Below are 15667 nucleotides of genomic sequence, written 5' to 3' on the forward strand. Positions count from 1 at the left end.
TGGTGTGACTTCGGTCATGCATTTTTTGTGGTGCTTTGGAAAGCTTCATTAAATCAAAAATCTGTTCTTATCAGTTTAATATCTGATACGTCCCCTATCTGGGGACCATATATTAAATGGATTTTTAGAACAGGGAGATGGAAAAAGAGCTTGCTCTGTCCACTCCACGCATTGACCTGGTATTGCAGTACCTCCAGGAACGGTGCACCCCTTCTTAACCCAGTTTCCAAAGCAGAACTCAATTCACCTGATTCATATTAGCCCGATTTAATGAATTGGAAGAAAGCATACGTCTTCATATGCACCTCAATTTGGCCCATTCACTTTTCACACTTCCTCCTTTTGTTTTTTATCTTTCACACTTTTGACTTCTTTATTCATCCAAATAGCAAACTCATCACCACTCAACCTGACCAACTCGGCTATGTCCCCGTGCTGCAGTTCTCTGTCTTATCTAGATCATTTGCAATTGAATGGAATAGATCCCTTTTGGACAAAGTGGATTCACCTGCTGCTGCAGTGACCACAGGTGTGATAAGATCTAGAATTGGCATCTGGTGCGATCTCTCCGCTTCCACTCCAAAGAAAGTTACCTGTTTATTCCTATCATGCATTGGTTTTTGGGGTTTTCTTTGAGTAATGATGATCTCTTTAGTAGTCTGTTGGCGCCCTCTCCTGGAGGAATAGTTTGCTTGCTCTTGGACATTCTAAAAGAGAGGTCATGATAGACATTGAGCTTCTGAGCTCATTGGGGACAGTCATGGGTGATGAATGTTTGCAACCTACTGCGAAGCCTCATACCGCAATATAAGGAACGTCAAATACTAAGAAAGGGCGGCCTATGAAAGAATTACTACTTTCAATAAGTACACTTAAACGGCTAATTGGGAATAGAAAAACTGTAAAAAGCCCTCTGAGAAAGCCCCCTCTAACCTTTGATAGTAAGCTTTTCTGTAGTCTGCCTGTTGATGTATTTTCCGTTTGAACTGTGCACAACATGAAGAGACGGAACACTGGCGGCTTGTCACAATGCCCCCCGATGACATCACAATAGCGCTGCTGGCCTAGAAAACAAGCTGCGCAGAAGAAGTTGTTCTTTGGGTGGGAGGGTGGGCTAGTGGAAGGAGGGGGCAATCTCTTTTTTTCCCGGGTGGTAGGGGGATGACAGGAGAAGGGAAGCGGGTGGTGAGAAAGGTACAGAGGGCAGGGTTGGGGGCTGGGAAGGAAAGGGAAAAGATTAGGGTTTGGGGATGATGAAAGGGCTTTCTACGGGTAAGGATGGCAAAGGGTGGCAGTGACGGAAAGTCAGGCAACCTGTCCTGTCCGTCTTTTTGTATCGTGAATTGGAAAGACTGCAAGGGGGAGGGGAGTTGCTTGCGCCCTAAAGGAGGAGTTATTCAGATTCATTGCAGTGGGCGGCGGCTGCAAAACGCACCATTCTTCTTGTTTTTGCTCTGCAAAGCAGCCTTTTCAAGGGTTGGCTTGGGTGACAAAATGTCTTGTGTAGGCGTGGGTTTGTCTCCCTCTCGCTCTCTCTCCCTAAGATGTGTCCGGCATAGGCCAGGGTGCCACTCGAGGCCCAAACCAATTCTGGTTATCGCTTCTCGGCCTTTTGGCTAAGATCAAGTGTAGTATCTGTTCTTATCAGTTTAATATCTGATACGTCCCCTATCTGGGGACCATATATTAAATGGATTTTTAGAACAGGGAGATGGAAAAAGAGCTTGCTCTGTCCCACTCCACGCATTGACCTGGTATTGCAGTACCTCCAGGAACGGTGCACCCCTTCTTAACCCAGTTTCCAAAAGCAGAACTCAATTCACCTGATTCATATTAGCCCGATTTAATGAATTGGAAGAAAGCATACGTCTTCATATGCACCTCAATTTGGCCCATTCACTTTTCACACTTCCTCCTTTTGTTTTTTATCTTTCACACTTTTGACTTTCTTTATTCATCCAAATAGCAAACTCATCACCACTCAACCTGACCAACTCGGCTATGTCCCCGTGCTGCAGTTCTCTGTCTTATCTAGATCATTTGCAATTGAATGGAATAGATCCCTTTTGGACAAAGTGGATTCACCTGCTGCTGCAGTGACCACAGGTGTGATAAGATCTAGAATTGGCATCTGGTGCGATCTCTCCGCTTCCACTCCAAAGAAAGTTACCTGTGTATTCCTATCATGCATTGGTTTTTGGGGTTTTCTTTGAGTAATGATGATCTCTTTAGTAGTCTGTTGGCGCCCTCTCCTGGAGGAATAGTTTGCTTGCTCTTGGACATTCTAAAAGAGAGGTCATGATAGACATTGAGCTTCTGAGCTCAATTGGGGACAGTCATGGGTGATGAATGTTTGCAACCTACTGCGAAGCCTCATACCGCAATATAAGGAACGTCAATACTAAGAAAGGGCGGCTATGAAAGAATTACTACTTTCAATAAGTACACTTAAACGGCTAATTGGGAATAGAAAAACTGTAAAAAGCCCTCTGAGAAAGCCCCCCTCTAACCTTTGATAGTAAGCTTTTCTGTAGTCTGCCTGTTGATGTATTTTCCGTTTGAACTGTGCACAACATGAAGAGACGGAACACTGGCGGCTTGTCACAATGCCCCCCGATGACATCACAATAGCGCTGCTGCCTAGAAAACAAGCTGCGCAGAAGAAGTTGTTCTTTGGGTGGGAGGGTGGGCTAGTGGAAGGAGGGGGCAATCTCTTTTTTTCCCGGGTGGTAGGGGGATGACAGGAGAAGGGAAGCGGGTGGTGAGAAAGGTACAGAGGGCAGGGTTTGGGGGCTGGGAAGGAAAGGGAAAAGATTAGGGTTTGGGGATGATGAAAGGGCTTTCTACGGGTAAGGATGGCAAAGGGTGGCAGTGACGGAAAGTCAGGCAACCTGTCCTGTCCGTCTTTTTGTATCGTGAATTGGAAAGACTGCAAGGGGGAGGGGAGTTGCTTGCGCCCTAAAGGAGGAGTTATTCAGATTCATTGCAGTGGGCGGCGGCTGCAAAACGCACCATTCTTCTTGTTTTTGCTCTGCAAAGCAGCCTTTTCAAGGGTTGGCTTGGGTGACAAAATGTCTTGTGTAGGCGTGGGTTTGTCTCCCTCTCGCTCTCTCTCCCTAAGATGTGTCCGGCATAGGCCAGGGTGCCACTCGAGGCCCAAACCAATTCTGGTTATCGCTTCTCGGCCTTTTGGCTAAGATCAAGTGTAGTATCTGTTCTTATCAGTTTAATATCTGATACGTCCCCTATCTGGGGACCATATATTAAATGGATTTTTAGAACAGGGAGATGGAAAAAGAGCTTGCTCTGTCCACTCCACGCATTGACCTGGTATTGCAGTACCTCCAGGAACGGTGCACCCCTTCTTAACCCAGTTTCCAAAAGCAGAACTCAATTCACCTGATTCATATTAGCCCGATTTAATGAATTGGAAGAAAGCATACGTCTTCATATGCACCTCAATTTGGCCCATTCACTTTTCACACTTCCTCCTTTTGTTTTTTATCTTTCACACTTTTGACTTCTTTATTCATCCAAATAGCAAACTCATCACCACTCAACCTGACCAACTCGGCTATGTCCCCGTGCTGCAGTTCTCTGTCTTATCTAGATCATTTGCAATTGAATGGAATAGATCCCTTTTGGACAAAGTGGATTCACCTGCTGCTGCAGTGACCACAGGTGTGATAAGATCTAGAATTGGCATCTGGTGCGATCTCTCCGCTTCCACTCCAAAGAAAGTTACCTGTTTATTCCTATCATGCATTGGTTTTTGGGGTTTTCTTTGAGTAATGATGATCTCTTTAGTAGTCTGTTGGCGCCCTCTCCTGGAGGAATAGTTTGCTTGCTCTTGGACATTCTAAAAGAGAGGTCATGATAGACATTGAGCTTCTGAGCTCAATTGGGGACAGTCATGGGTGATGAATGTTTGCAAACTCTACTGCGAAGCCTCATACCGCAATATAAGGAACGTCAAATACTAAGAAAGGGCGGCCTATGAAAGAATTACTACTTTCAATAAGTACACTTAAACGGCTAATTGGGAATAGAAAAACTGTAAAAAGCCCTCTGAGAAAGCCCCCCTCTAACCTTTGATAGTAAGCTTTTCTGTAGTCTGCCTGTTGATGTATTTTCCGTTTGAACTGTGCACAACATGAAGAGACGGAACACTGGCGGCTTGTCACAATGCCCCCCGATGACATCACAATAGCGCTGCTGCCTAGAAAACAAGCTGCGCAGAAGAAGTTGTTCTTTGGGTGGGAGGGTGGGCTAGTGGAAGGAGGGGGCAATCTCTTTTTTTCCCGGGTGGTAGGGGGGATGACAGGAGAAGGGAAGCGGGTGGTGAGAAAGGTACAGAGGGCAGGGTTTGGGGGCTGGGAAGGAAAGGGAAAAGATTAGGGTTTGGGGATGATGAAAGGGCTTTCTACGGGTAAGGATGGCAAAGGGTGGCAGTGACGGAAAGTCAGGCAACCTGTCCTGTCCGTCTTTTTGTATCGTGAATTGGAAAGACTGCAAGGGGGAGGGGAGTTGCTTGCGCCCTAAAGGAGGAGTTATTCAGATTCATTGCAGTGGGCGGCGGCTGCAAAACGCACCATTCTTCTTGTTTTTGCTCTGCAAAGCAGCCTTTTCAAGGGTTGGCTTGGGTGACAAAATGTCTTGTGTAGGCGTGGGTTTGTCTCCCTCTCGCTCTCTCTCCCTAAGATGTGTCCGCATAGGCCAGGGTGCCACTCGAGGCCCAAACCAATTCTGGTTATCGCTTCTCGGCCTTTTGGCTAAGATCAAGTGTAGTGTTGTTCGAAGAGGTGGTTTAAGCTCCAGGCCACCTTAGTACAATGATACAATGCACACTGGAAGGTTGCGCTTGCTAGTACTCTGGGTGGATAGTATATTCATCTAGAGGAAAACATGGCCCTACCAGGATCGAGGCTATTAGACTGAGTAAGGGTGGGGGGCTATGGTACAACGTGCCCCAGGACTGACGACCCTGGAGTGAGTCTGAGCTTGCTGGCTTGGGACCCCGGCAAGCCTTGGGCTCTGTAGCACACCGTACCTTGCCTTTTCATACTTTTTGAGCATATTACCCTATCCCGGCCTTCTGGCTAGGAAGGGAAATTTTTATAATCCCGGTCGGAGGTCTGGTCAGCTTTGGGCTGAGAAACTAACACCCGGTTGGAGGTCTGGGTCAGCTTCGGCTGAGAAACCAACACCCGGTTGGAGGTCTGGGTCAGCTTCGGCTGAGAAACCAACACCCGGTTGGAGGTCCGGTTAGCCTTGGGCTGAGAAACCAACACCGGTTGACGGTCCGGGCAGTTTCGGCTGCGAAACCAACAACTAGTAGCTCTCTACTCCACTTGGGTAAGATGCCTGGGTGGACGCTGGGAGCAACGACAAGGCTCAACCAGGCTTCGGCTTGGGAGAGCACCGAAGATCCCTGACCCTTGCTGTGGCCTTCTGGCTCGGAGGGACGGGGTTGATTTTTGGGGGACCCTCTCCTCACGGTGGGGTCCACACGAATCCTAGCCTTTGCACTGTTTTTGGTGTGACTTCGGTCATGCATTTTTTGTGGTGCTTTGGAAAGCTTCATTAAATCAAAATCTGTTCTTATCAGTTTAATATCTGATACGTCCCCTATCTGGGGACCATATATTAAATGGATTTTTAGAACAGGGAGATGGAAAAAGAGCTTGCTCTGTCCACTCCACGCATTGACCTGGTATTGCAGTACCTCCAGGAACGGTGCACCCCTTCTTAACCCAGTTTCCAAAAGCAGAACTCAATTCACCTGATTCATATTAGCCCGATTTAATGAATTGGAAGAAAGCATACGTCTTCATATGCACCTCAATTTGGCCCATTCACTTTTCACACTTCCTCCTTTTGTTTTTTATCTTTCACACTTTTGACTTTCTTTATTCATCCAAATAGCAAACTCATCACCACTCAACCTGACCAACTCGGCTATGTCCCCGTGCTGCAGTTCTCTGTCTTATCTAGATCATTTGCAATTGAATGGAATAGATCCCTTTTGGACAAAGTGGATTCACCTGCTGCTGCAGTGACCACAGGTGTGATAAGATCTAGAATTGCATCTGGTGCGATCTCTCCGCTTCCACTCCAAAGAAGTTACCTGTTTATTCCTATCATGCATTGGTTTTTGGGGGTTTTCTTTGAGTAATGATGATCTCTTTAGTAGTCTGTTGGCGCCCTCTCCTGGAGGAATAGTTTGCTTGCTCTTGGACATTCTAAAAGAGAGGTCATGATAGACATTGAGCTTCTGAGCTCAATTGGGGACAGTCATGGGTGATGAATGTTTGCAACCTACTGCGAAGCCTCATACCGCAATATAAGGAACGTCAAATACTAAGAAAGGGCGGCCTATGAAAGAATTACTACTTTCAATAAGTACACTTAAACGGCTAATTGGGAATAGAAAAACTGTAAAAAGCCCTCTGAGAAAGCCCCCCTCTAACCTTTGATAGTAAGCTTTTCTGTAGTCTGCCTGTTGATGTATTTTCCGTTTGAACTGTGCACAACATGAAGAGACGGAACACTGGCGGCTTGTCACAATGCCCCCGATGACATCACAATAGCGCTGCTGCCTAGAAAACAAGCTGCGCAGAAGAAGTTGTTCTTTGGGTGGGAGGGTGGGCTAGTGGAAGGAGGGGGCAATCTCTTTTTTTCCCGGGTGGTAGGGGGATGACAGGAGAAGGGAAGCGGGTGGTGAGAAAGGTACAGAGGGCAGGGTTTGGGGGGCTGGGAAGGAAAGGGAAAAGATTAGGGTTTGGGGATGATGAAAGGGCTTTCTACGGGTAAGGATGGCAAAGGGTGGCAGTGACGGAAAGTCAGGCAACCTGTCCTGTCCGTCTTTTTGTATCGTGAATTGGAAAGACTGCAAGGGGGAGGGGAGTTGCTTGCGCCCTAAAGGAGGAGTTATTCAGATTCATTGCAGTGGGCGGCGGCTGCAAAACGCACCATTCTTCTTGTTTTTGCTCTGCAAAGCAGCCTTTTCAAGGGTTGGCTTGGGTGACAAAATGTCTTGTGTAGGCGTGGGTTTGTCTCCCTCTCGCTCTCTCTCCCTAAGATGTGTCCGGCATAGGCCAGGGTGCCACTCGAGGCCCAAACCAATTCTGGTTATCGCTTCTCGGCCTTTTGGCTAAGATCAAGTGTAGTATCTGTTCTTATCAGTTTAATATCTGATACGTCCCCTATCTGGGGACCATATATTAAATGGATTTTTAGAACAGGGAGATGGAAAAAGAGCTTGCTCTGTCCACTCCACGCATTGACCTGGTATTGCAGTACCTCCAGGAACGGTGCACCCCTTCTTAACCCAGTTTCCAAAAGCAGAACTCAATTCACCTGATTCATATTAGCCCGATTTAATGAATTGGAAGAAAGCATACGTCCTTCATATGCACCTCAATTTGGCCCATTCACTTTTCACACTTCCTCCTTTTGTTTTTTATCTTTCACACTTTTGACTTTCTTTATTCATCCAAATAGCAAACTCATCACCACTCAACCTGACCAACTCGGCTATGTCCCCGTGCTGCAGTTCTCTGTCTTATCTAGATCATTTGCAATTGAATGGAATAGATCCCTTTTGGACAAAGTGGATTCACCTGCTGCTGCAGTGACCACAGGTGTGATAAGATCTAGAATTGGCATCTGGTGCGATCTCTCCGCTTCCACTCCAAAGAAAGTTACCTGTTTATTCCTATCATGCATTGGTTTTTGGGGTTTTCTTTGAGTAATGATGATCTCTTTAGTAGTCTGTTGGCGCCCTCTCCTGGAGGAATAGTTTGCTTGCTCTTGGACATTCTAAAAGAGAGGTCATGATAGACATTGAGCTTCTGAGCTCAATTGGGGACAGTCATGGGTGATGAATGTTTGCAACCTACTGCGAAGCCTCATACCGCAATATAAGGAACGTCAAATACTAAGAAAGGGCGGCCTATGAAAGAATTACTACTTTCAATAAGTACACTTAAACGGCTAATTGGGAATAGAAAAACTGTAAAAAGCCCTCTGAGAAAGCCCCCCTCTAACCTTTGATAGTAAGCTTTTCTGTAGTCTGCCTGTTGATGTATTTTCAGTTTGAACTGTGCACAACATGAAGAGACGGAACACTGGCGGCTTGTCACAATGCCCCCCGATGACATCACAATAGCGCTGCTGCCTAGAAAACAAGCTGCGCAGAAGAAGTTGTTCTTTGGGTGGGAGGGTGGGCTAGTGGAAGGAGGGGGCAATCTCTTTTTTTCCCGGGTGGTAGGGGGATGACAGGAGAAGGGAAGCGGGTGGTGAGAAAGGTACAGAGGGCAGGGTTTGGGGGCTGGGAAGGAAAGGGAAAAGATTAGGGTTTGGGGATGATGAAAGGGCTTTCTACGGGTAAGGATGGCAAAGGGTGGCAGTGACGGAAAGTCAGGCAACCTGTCCTGTCCGTCTTTTTGTATCGTGAATTGGAAAGACTGCAAGGGGGAGGGGAGTTGCTTGCGCCCTAAAGGAGGAGTTATTCAGATTCATTGCAGTGGGCGGCGGCTGCAAAACGCACCATTCTTCTTGTTTTTGCTCTGCAAAGCAGCCTTTTCAAGGGTTGGCTTGGGTGACAAAATGTCTTGTGTAGGCGTGGGTTTGTCTCCCTCTCGCTCTCTCTCCCTAAGATGTGTCCGGCATAGGCCAGGGTGCCACTCGAGGCCCAAACCAATTCTGGTTATCGCTTCTCGGCCTTTTGGCTAAGATCAAGTGTAGGGTTGTTCGAAGAGGTGGTTTAAGCTCCAGGCCACCTTAGTACAATGATACAATGCACACTGGAAGGTTGCGCTTGCTAGTACTCTGGGTGGATAGTATATTCATCTAGAGGAAAACATGGCCCTACCAGGATCGAGGCTATTAGACTGAGTAAGGGTGGGGGGCTATGGTACAACGTGCCCCAGGACTGACGACCCTGGAGTGAGTCTGAGCTTGCTGGCTTGGGACCCCGGCAAGCCTTGGGCTCTGTAGCACACCGTACCTTGCCTTTTCATACTTTTTGAGCATATTACCCTATCCCGGCCTTCTGGCTAGGAAGGGAAATTTTTATAATCCCGGTCGGAGGTCTGGTCAGCTTTGGGCTGAGAAACTAACACCCGGTTGGAGGTCTGGGTCAGCTTCGGCTGAGAAACCAACACCCGGTTGGAGGTCTGGGTCAGCTTCGGCTGAGAAACCAACACCCGGTTGGAGGTCCGGTTAGCCTTGGGCTGAGAAACCAACACCGGTTGACGGTCCGGGCAGTTTCGGCTGCGAAACCAACAACTAGTAGCTCTCTACTCCACTTGGGTAAGATGCCTGGGTGGACGCTGGGAGCAACGACAAGGCTCAACCAGGCTTCGGCTTGGGAGAGCACCGAAGATCCCTGACCCTTGCTGTGGCCTTCTGGCTCGGAGGGACGGGGTTGATTTTTGGGGACCCTCTCCTCACGGTGGGGTCCACACGAATCCTAGCCTTTGCACTGTTTTTGGTGTGACTTCGGTCATGCATTTTTTGTGGTGCTTTGGAAAGCTTCATTAAATCAAAAATCTGTTCTTATCAGTTTAATATCTGATACGTCCCCTATCTGGGGACCATATATTAAATGGATTTTTAGAACAGGGAGATGGAAAAAGAGCTTGCTCTGTCCACTCCACGCATTGACCTGGTATTGCAGTACCTCCAGGAACGGTGCACCCCTTCTTAACCCAGTTTCCAAAAGCAGAACTCAATTCACCTGATTCATATTAGCCCGATTTAATGAATTGGAAGAAAGCATACGTCTTCATATGCACCTCAATTTGGCCCATTCACTTTTCACACTTCCTCCTTTTGTTTTTTATCTTTCACACTTTTGACTTTCTTTATTCATCCAAATAGCAAACTCATCACCACTCAACCTGACCAACTCGGCTATGTCCCCGTGCTGCAGTTCTCTGTCTTATCTAGATCATTTGCAATTGAATGGAATAGATCCCTTTTGGACAAAGTGGATTCACCTGCTGCTGCAGTGACCACAGGTGTGATAAGATCTAGAATTGGCATCTGGTGCGATCTCTCCGCTTCCACTCCAAAGAAAGTTACCTGTTTATTCCTATCATGCATTGGTTTTTGGGGTTTTCTTTGAGTAATGATGATCTCTTTAGTAGTCTGTTGGCGCCCTCTCCTGGAGGAATAGTTTGCTTGCTCTTGGACATTCTAAAAGAGAGGTCATGATAGACATTGAGCTTCTGAGCTCAATTGGGGACAGTCATGGGTGATGAATGTTTGCAACCTACTGCGAAGCCTCATACCGCAATATAAGGAACGTCAAATACTAAGAAAGGGCGGCCTATGAAAGAATTACTACTTTCAATAAGTACACTTAAACGGCTAATTGGGAATAGAAAAACTGTAAAAAGCCCTCTGAGAAAGCCCCCCTCTAACCTTTGATAGTAAGCTTTTCTGTAGTCTGCCTGTTGATGTATTTTCCGTTTGAACTGTGCACAACATGAAGAGACGGAACACTGGCGGCTTGTCACAATGCCCCCCGATGACATCACAATAGCGCTGCTGCCTAGAAAACAAGCTGCGCAGAAGAAGTTGTTCTTTGGGTGGGAGGGTGGGCTAGTGGAAGGAGGGGGCAATCTCTTTTTTTCCCGGGTGGTAGGGGGATGACAGGAGAAGGGAAGCGGGTGGTGAGAAAGGTACAGAGGGCAGGGTTTGGGGGCTGGGAAGGAAAGGGAAAAGATTAGGGTTTGGGGATGATGAAAGGGCTTTCTACGGGTAAGGATGGCAAAGGGTGGCAGTGACGGAAAGTCAGGCAACCTGTCCTGTCCGTCTTTTTGTATCGTGAATTGGAAAGACTGCAAGGGGGAGGGGAGTTGCTTGCGCCCTAAAGGAGGAGTTATTCAGATTCATTGCAGTGGGCGGCGGCTGCAAAACGCACCATTCTTCTTGTTTTTGCTCTGCAAAGCAGCCTTTTCAAGGGTTGGCTTGGGTGACAAAATGTCTTGTGTAGGCGTGGGTTTGTCTCCCTCTCGCTCTCTCTCCCTAAGATGTGTCCGGCATAGGCCAGGGTGCCACTCGAGGCCCAAACCAATTCTGGTTATCGCTTCTCGGCCTTTTGGCTAAGATCAAGTGTAGTATCTGTTCTTATCAGTTTAATATCTGATACGTCCCCTATCTGGGGACCATATATTAAATGGATTTTTAGAACAGGGAGATGGAAAAAGAGCTTGCTCTGTCCACTCCACGCATTGACCTGGTATTGCAGTACCTCCAGGAACGGTGCACCCCTTCTTAACCCAGTTTCCAAAAGCAGAACTCAATTCACCTGATTCATATTAGCCCGATTTAATGAATTGGAAGAAAGCATACGTCTTCATATGCACCTCAATTTGGCCCATTCACTTTTCACACTTCCTCCTTTTGTTTTTTATCTTTCACACTTTTGACTTTCTTTATTCATCCAAATAGCAAACTCATCACCACTCAACCTGACCAACTCGGCTATGTCCCCGTGCTGCAGTTCTCTGTCTTATCTAGATCATTTGCAATTGAATGGAATAGATCCCTTTTGGACAAAGTGGATTCACCTGCTGCTGCAGTGACCACAGGTGTGATAAGATCTAGAATTGGCATCTGGTGCGATCTCTCCGCTTCCACTCCAAAGAAAGTTACCTGTTTATTCCTATCATGCATTGGTTTTTGGGGTTTTCTTTGAGTAATGATGATCTCTTTAGTAGTCTGTTGGCGCCCTCTCCTGGAGGAATAGTTTGCTTGCTCTTGGACATTCTAAAAGAGAGGTCATGATAGACATTGAGCTTCTGAGCTCAATTGGGGACAGTCATGGGTGATGAATGTTTGCAACCTACTGCGAAGCCTCATACCGCAATATAAGGAACGTCAAATACTAAGAAAGGGCGGCCTATGAAAGAATTACTACTTTCAATAAGTACACTTAAACGGCTAATTGGGAATAGAAAAACTGTAAAAAGCCCTCTGAGAAAGCCCCCCTCTAACCTTTGATAGTAAGCTTTTCTGTAGTCTGCCTGTTGATGTATTTTCCGTTTGAACTGTGCACAACATGAAGAGACGGAACACTGGCGGCTTGTCACAATGCCCCCCGATGACATCACAATAGCGCTGCTGCCTAGAAAACAAGCTGCGCAGAAGAAGTTGTTCTTTGGGTGGGAGGGTGGGCTAGTGGAAGGAGGGGGCAATCTCTTTTTTTCCCGGGTGGTAGGGGGATGACAGGAAAAGGGAAGCGGGTGGTGAGAAAGGTACAGAGGGCAGGGTTTGGGGGCTGGGAAGGAAAGGGAAAAGATTAGGGTTTGGGGATGATGAAAGGGCTTTCTACGGGTAAGGATGGCAAAGGGTGGCAGTGACGGAAAGTCAGGCAACCTGTCCTGTCCGTCTTTTTGTATCGTGAATTGGAAAGACTGCAAGGGGGAGGGGAGTTGCTTGCGCCCTAAAGGAGGAGTTATTCAGATTCATTGCAGTGGGCGGCGGCTGCAAAACGCACCATTCTTCTTGTTTTTGCTCTGCAAAGCAGCCTTTTCAAGGGTTGGCTTGGGTGACAAAATGTCTTGTGTAGGCGTGGGTTTGTCTCCCTCTCGCTCTCTCTCCCTAAGATGTGTCCGGCATAGGCCAGGGTGCCACTCGAGGCCCAAACCAATTCTGGTTATCGCTTCTCGGCCTTTTGGCTAAGATCAAGTGTAGTGTTGTTCGAAGAGGTGGTTTAAGCTCCAGGCCACCTTAGTACAATGATACAATGCACACTGGAAGGTTGCGCTTGCTAGTACTCTGGGTGGATAGTATATTCATCTAGAGGAAAACATGGCCCTACCAGGATCGAGGCTATTAGACTGAGTAAGGGTGGGGGGCTATGGTACAACGTGCCCCAGGACTGATGACCCTGGAGTGAGTCTGAGCTTGCTGGCTTGGGACCCCGGCAAGCCTTGGGCTCTGTAGCACACCGTACCTTGCCTTTTCATACTTTTTGAGCATATTACCCTATCCCGGCCTTCTGGCTAGGAAGGGAAATTTTTATAATCCCGGTCGGAGGTCTGGTCAGCTTTGGGCTGAGAAACTAACACCCGGTTGGAGGTCTGGGTCAGCTTCGGCTGAGAAACCAACACCCGGTTGGAGGTCTGGGTCAGCTTCGGCTGAGAAACCAACACCCGGTTGGAGGTCCGGTTAGCCTTGGGCTGAGAAACCAACACCGGTTGACGGTCCGGGCAGTTTCGGCTGCGAAACCAACAACTAGTAGCTCTCTACTCCACTTGGGTAAGATGCCTGGGTGGACGCTGGGAGCAACGACAAGGCTCAACCAGGCTTCGGCTTGGGAGAGCACCGAAGATCCCTGACCCTTGCTGTGGCCTTCTGGCTCGGAGGGACGGGGTTGATTTTTGGGGACCCTCTCCTCACGGTGGGGTCCACACGAATCCTAGCCTTTGCACTGTTTTTGGTGTGACTTCGGTCATGCATTTTTTGTGGTGCTTTGGAAAGCTTCATTAAATCAAAAATCTGTTCTTATCAGTTTAATATCTGATACGTCCCCTATCTGGGGACCATATATTAAATGGATTTTTAGAACAGGGAGATGGAAAAAGAGCTTGCTCTGTCCACTCCACGCATTGACCTGGTATTGCAGTACCTCCAGGAACGGTGCACCCCTTCTTAACCCAGTTTCCAAAAGCAGAACTCAATTCACCTGATTCATATTAGCCCGATTTAATGAATTGGAAGAAAGCATACGTCTTCATATGCACCTCAATTTGGCCCATTCACTTTTCACACTTCCTCCTTTTGTTTTTTATCTTTCACACTTTTGACTTTCTTTATTCATCCAAATAGCAAACTCATCACCACTCAACCTGACCAACTCGGCTATGTCCCCGTGCTGCAGTTCTCTGTCTTATCTAGATCATTTGCAATTGAATGGAATAGATCCCTTTTGGACAAAGTGGATTCACCTGCTGCTGCAGTGACCACAGGTGTGATAAGATCTAGAATTGGCATCTGGTGCGATCTCTCCGCTTCCACTCCAAAGAAAGTTACCTGTTTATTCCTATCATGCATTGGTTTTTGGGGTTTTCTTTGAGTAATGATGATCTCTTTAGTAGTCTGTTGGCGCCCTCTCCTGGAGGAATAGTTTGCTTGCTCTTGGACATTCTAAAAGAGAGGTCATGATAGACATTGAGCTTCTGAGCTCAATTGGGGACAGTCATGGGTGATGAATGTTTGCAACCTACTGCGAAGCCTCATACCGCAATATAAGGAACGTCAAATACTAAGAAAGGGCGGCCTATGAAAGAATTACTACTTTCAATAAGTACACTTAAACGGCTAATTGGGAATAGAAAAACTGTAAAAAGCCCTCTGAGAAAGCCCCCCTCTAACCTTTGATAGTAAGCTTTTCTGTAGTCTGCCTGTTGATGTATTTTCCGTTTGAACTGTGCACAACATGAAGAGACGGAACACTGGCGGCTTGTCACAATGCCCCCCGATGACATCACAATAGCGCTGCTGCCTAGAAAACAAGCTGCGCAGAAGAAGTTGTTCTTTGGGTGGGAGGGTGGGCTAGTGGAAGGAGGGGGCAATCTCTTTTTTTCCCGGGTGGTAGGGGGATGACAGGAGAAGGGAAGCGGGTGGTGAGAAAGGTACAGAGGGCAGGGTTTGGGGGCTGGGAAGGAAAGGGAAAAGATTAGGGTTTGGGGATGATGAAAGGGCTTTCTACGGGTAAGGATGGCAAAGGGTGGCAGTGACGGAAAGTCAGGCAACCTGTCCTGTCCGTCTTTTTGTATCGTGAATTGGAAAGACTGCAAGGGGGAGGGGAGTTGCTTGCGCCCTAAAGGAGGAGTTATTCAGATTCATTGCAGTGGGCGGCGGCTGCAAAACGCACCATTCTTCTTGTTTTTGCTCTGCAAAGCAGCCTTTTCAAGGGTTGGATTGGGTGACAAAATGTCTTGTGTAGGCGTGGGTTTGTCTCCCTCTCGCTCTCTCTCCCTAAGATGTGTCCGGCATAGGCCAGGGTGCCACTCGAGGCCCAAACCAATTCTGGTTATCGCTTCTCGGCCTTTTGGCTAAGATCAAGTGTAGTATCTGTTCTTATCAGTTTAATATCTGATACGTCCCCTATCTGGGGACCATATATTAAATGGATTTTTAGAACAGGGAGATGGAAAAAGAGCTTGCTCTGTCCACTCCACGCATTGACCTGGTATTGCAGTACCTCCAGGAACGGTGCACCCCTTCTTAACCCAGTTTCCAAAAGCAGAACTCAATTCACCTGATTCATATTAGCCCGATTTAATGAATTGGAAGAAAGCATACGTCTTCATATGCACCTCAATTTGGCCCATTCACTTTTCACACTTCCTCCTTTTGTTTTTTATCTTTCACACTTTTGACTTTCTTTATTCATCCAAATAGCAAACTCATCACCACTCAACCTGACCAACTCGGCTATGTCCCCGTGCTGCAGTTCTCTGTCTTATCTAGATCATTTGCAATTGAATGGAATAGATCCCTTTTGGACAAAGTGGATTCACCTGCTGCTGCAGTGACCACAGGTGTGATAAGATCTAGAATTGGCATCTGGTGCGATCTCTCCGCTTCCACTCCAAAGAAAGTTACCTGTTTATTCCTATCATGCATTGGTTTTTGGGGTTTTCTT

General features: G+C 47.2%; 9 non-coding genes across 9 annotated transcripts; all 9 read left to right on the forward strand.

The window, feature by feature from the left end:
* The first annotated feature begins 20 nt into the window (after nt 1-20).
* LOC142267417 (U2 spliceosomal RNA) lies at nt 21-213 on the forward strand. Its single transcript, XR_012733314.1, has one exon. It is a non-coding gene; the product is annotated as a U2 spliceosomal RNA (small nuclear RNA).
* Nucleotides 214-1596: 1383 nt separating this feature from the next.
* Nucleotides 1597-1788, forward strand: LOC142267334 (U2 spliceosomal RNA). Its single transcript, XR_012733240.1, has one exon. It is a non-coding gene; the product is annotated as a U2 spliceosomal RNA (small nuclear RNA).
* Nucleotides 1789-3173: 1385 nt separating this feature from the next.
* On the forward strand, nt 3174-3364 carry LOC142267456 (U2 spliceosomal RNA). Its single transcript, XR_012733349.1, has one exon. It is a non-coding gene; the product is annotated as a U2 spliceosomal RNA (small nuclear RNA).
* A 2187-nt stretch (nt 3365-5551) lies between these two features.
* Nucleotides 5552-5747, forward strand: LOC142267473 (U2 spliceosomal RNA). The gene has a single exon (XR_012733365.1). It is a non-coding gene; the product is annotated as a U2 spliceosomal RNA (small nuclear RNA).
* Nucleotides 5748-7133: 1386 nt separating this feature from the next.
* Nucleotides 7134-7324, forward strand: LOC142267528 (U2 spliceosomal RNA). The gene has a single exon (XR_012733397.1). It is a non-coding gene; the product is annotated as a U2 spliceosomal RNA (small nuclear RNA).
* Nucleotides 7325-9514: 2190 nt separating this feature from the next.
* Nucleotides 9515-9707, forward strand: LOC142267418 (U2 spliceosomal RNA). Its single transcript, XR_012733315.1, has one exon. It is a non-coding gene; the product is annotated as a U2 spliceosomal RNA (small nuclear RNA).
* Nucleotides 9708-11094: 1387 nt separating this feature from the next.
* LOC142267541 (U2 spliceosomal RNA) lies at nt 11095-11285 on the forward strand. The gene has a single exon (XR_012733408.1). It is a non-coding gene; the product is annotated as a U2 spliceosomal RNA (small nuclear RNA).
* Nucleotides 11286-13474: 2189 nt separating this feature from the next.
* LOC142267420 (U2 spliceosomal RNA) lies at nt 13475-13667 on the forward strand. The gene has a single exon (XR_012733316.1). It is a non-coding gene; the product is annotated as a U2 spliceosomal RNA (small nuclear RNA).
* Nucleotides 13668-15054: 1387 nt separating this feature from the next.
* Nucleotides 15055-15245, forward strand: LOC142267553 (U2 spliceosomal RNA). The gene has a single exon (XR_012733419.1). It is a non-coding gene; the product is annotated as a U2 spliceosomal RNA (small nuclear RNA).
* The last annotated feature ends 422 nt before the right edge of the window (nt 15246-15667 follow it).

This window comes from Anomaloglossus baeobatrachus, unplaced genomic scaffold (genome assembly GCF_048569485.1).
Source record: "Anomaloglossus baeobatrachus isolate aAnoBae1 unplaced genomic scaffold, aAnoBae1.hap1 Scaffold_295, whole genome shotgun sequence".
Taxonomy (NCBI): domain Eukaryota; kingdom Metazoa; phylum Chordata; class Amphibia; order Anura; family Aromobatidae; genus Anomaloglossus; species Anomaloglossus baeobatrachus.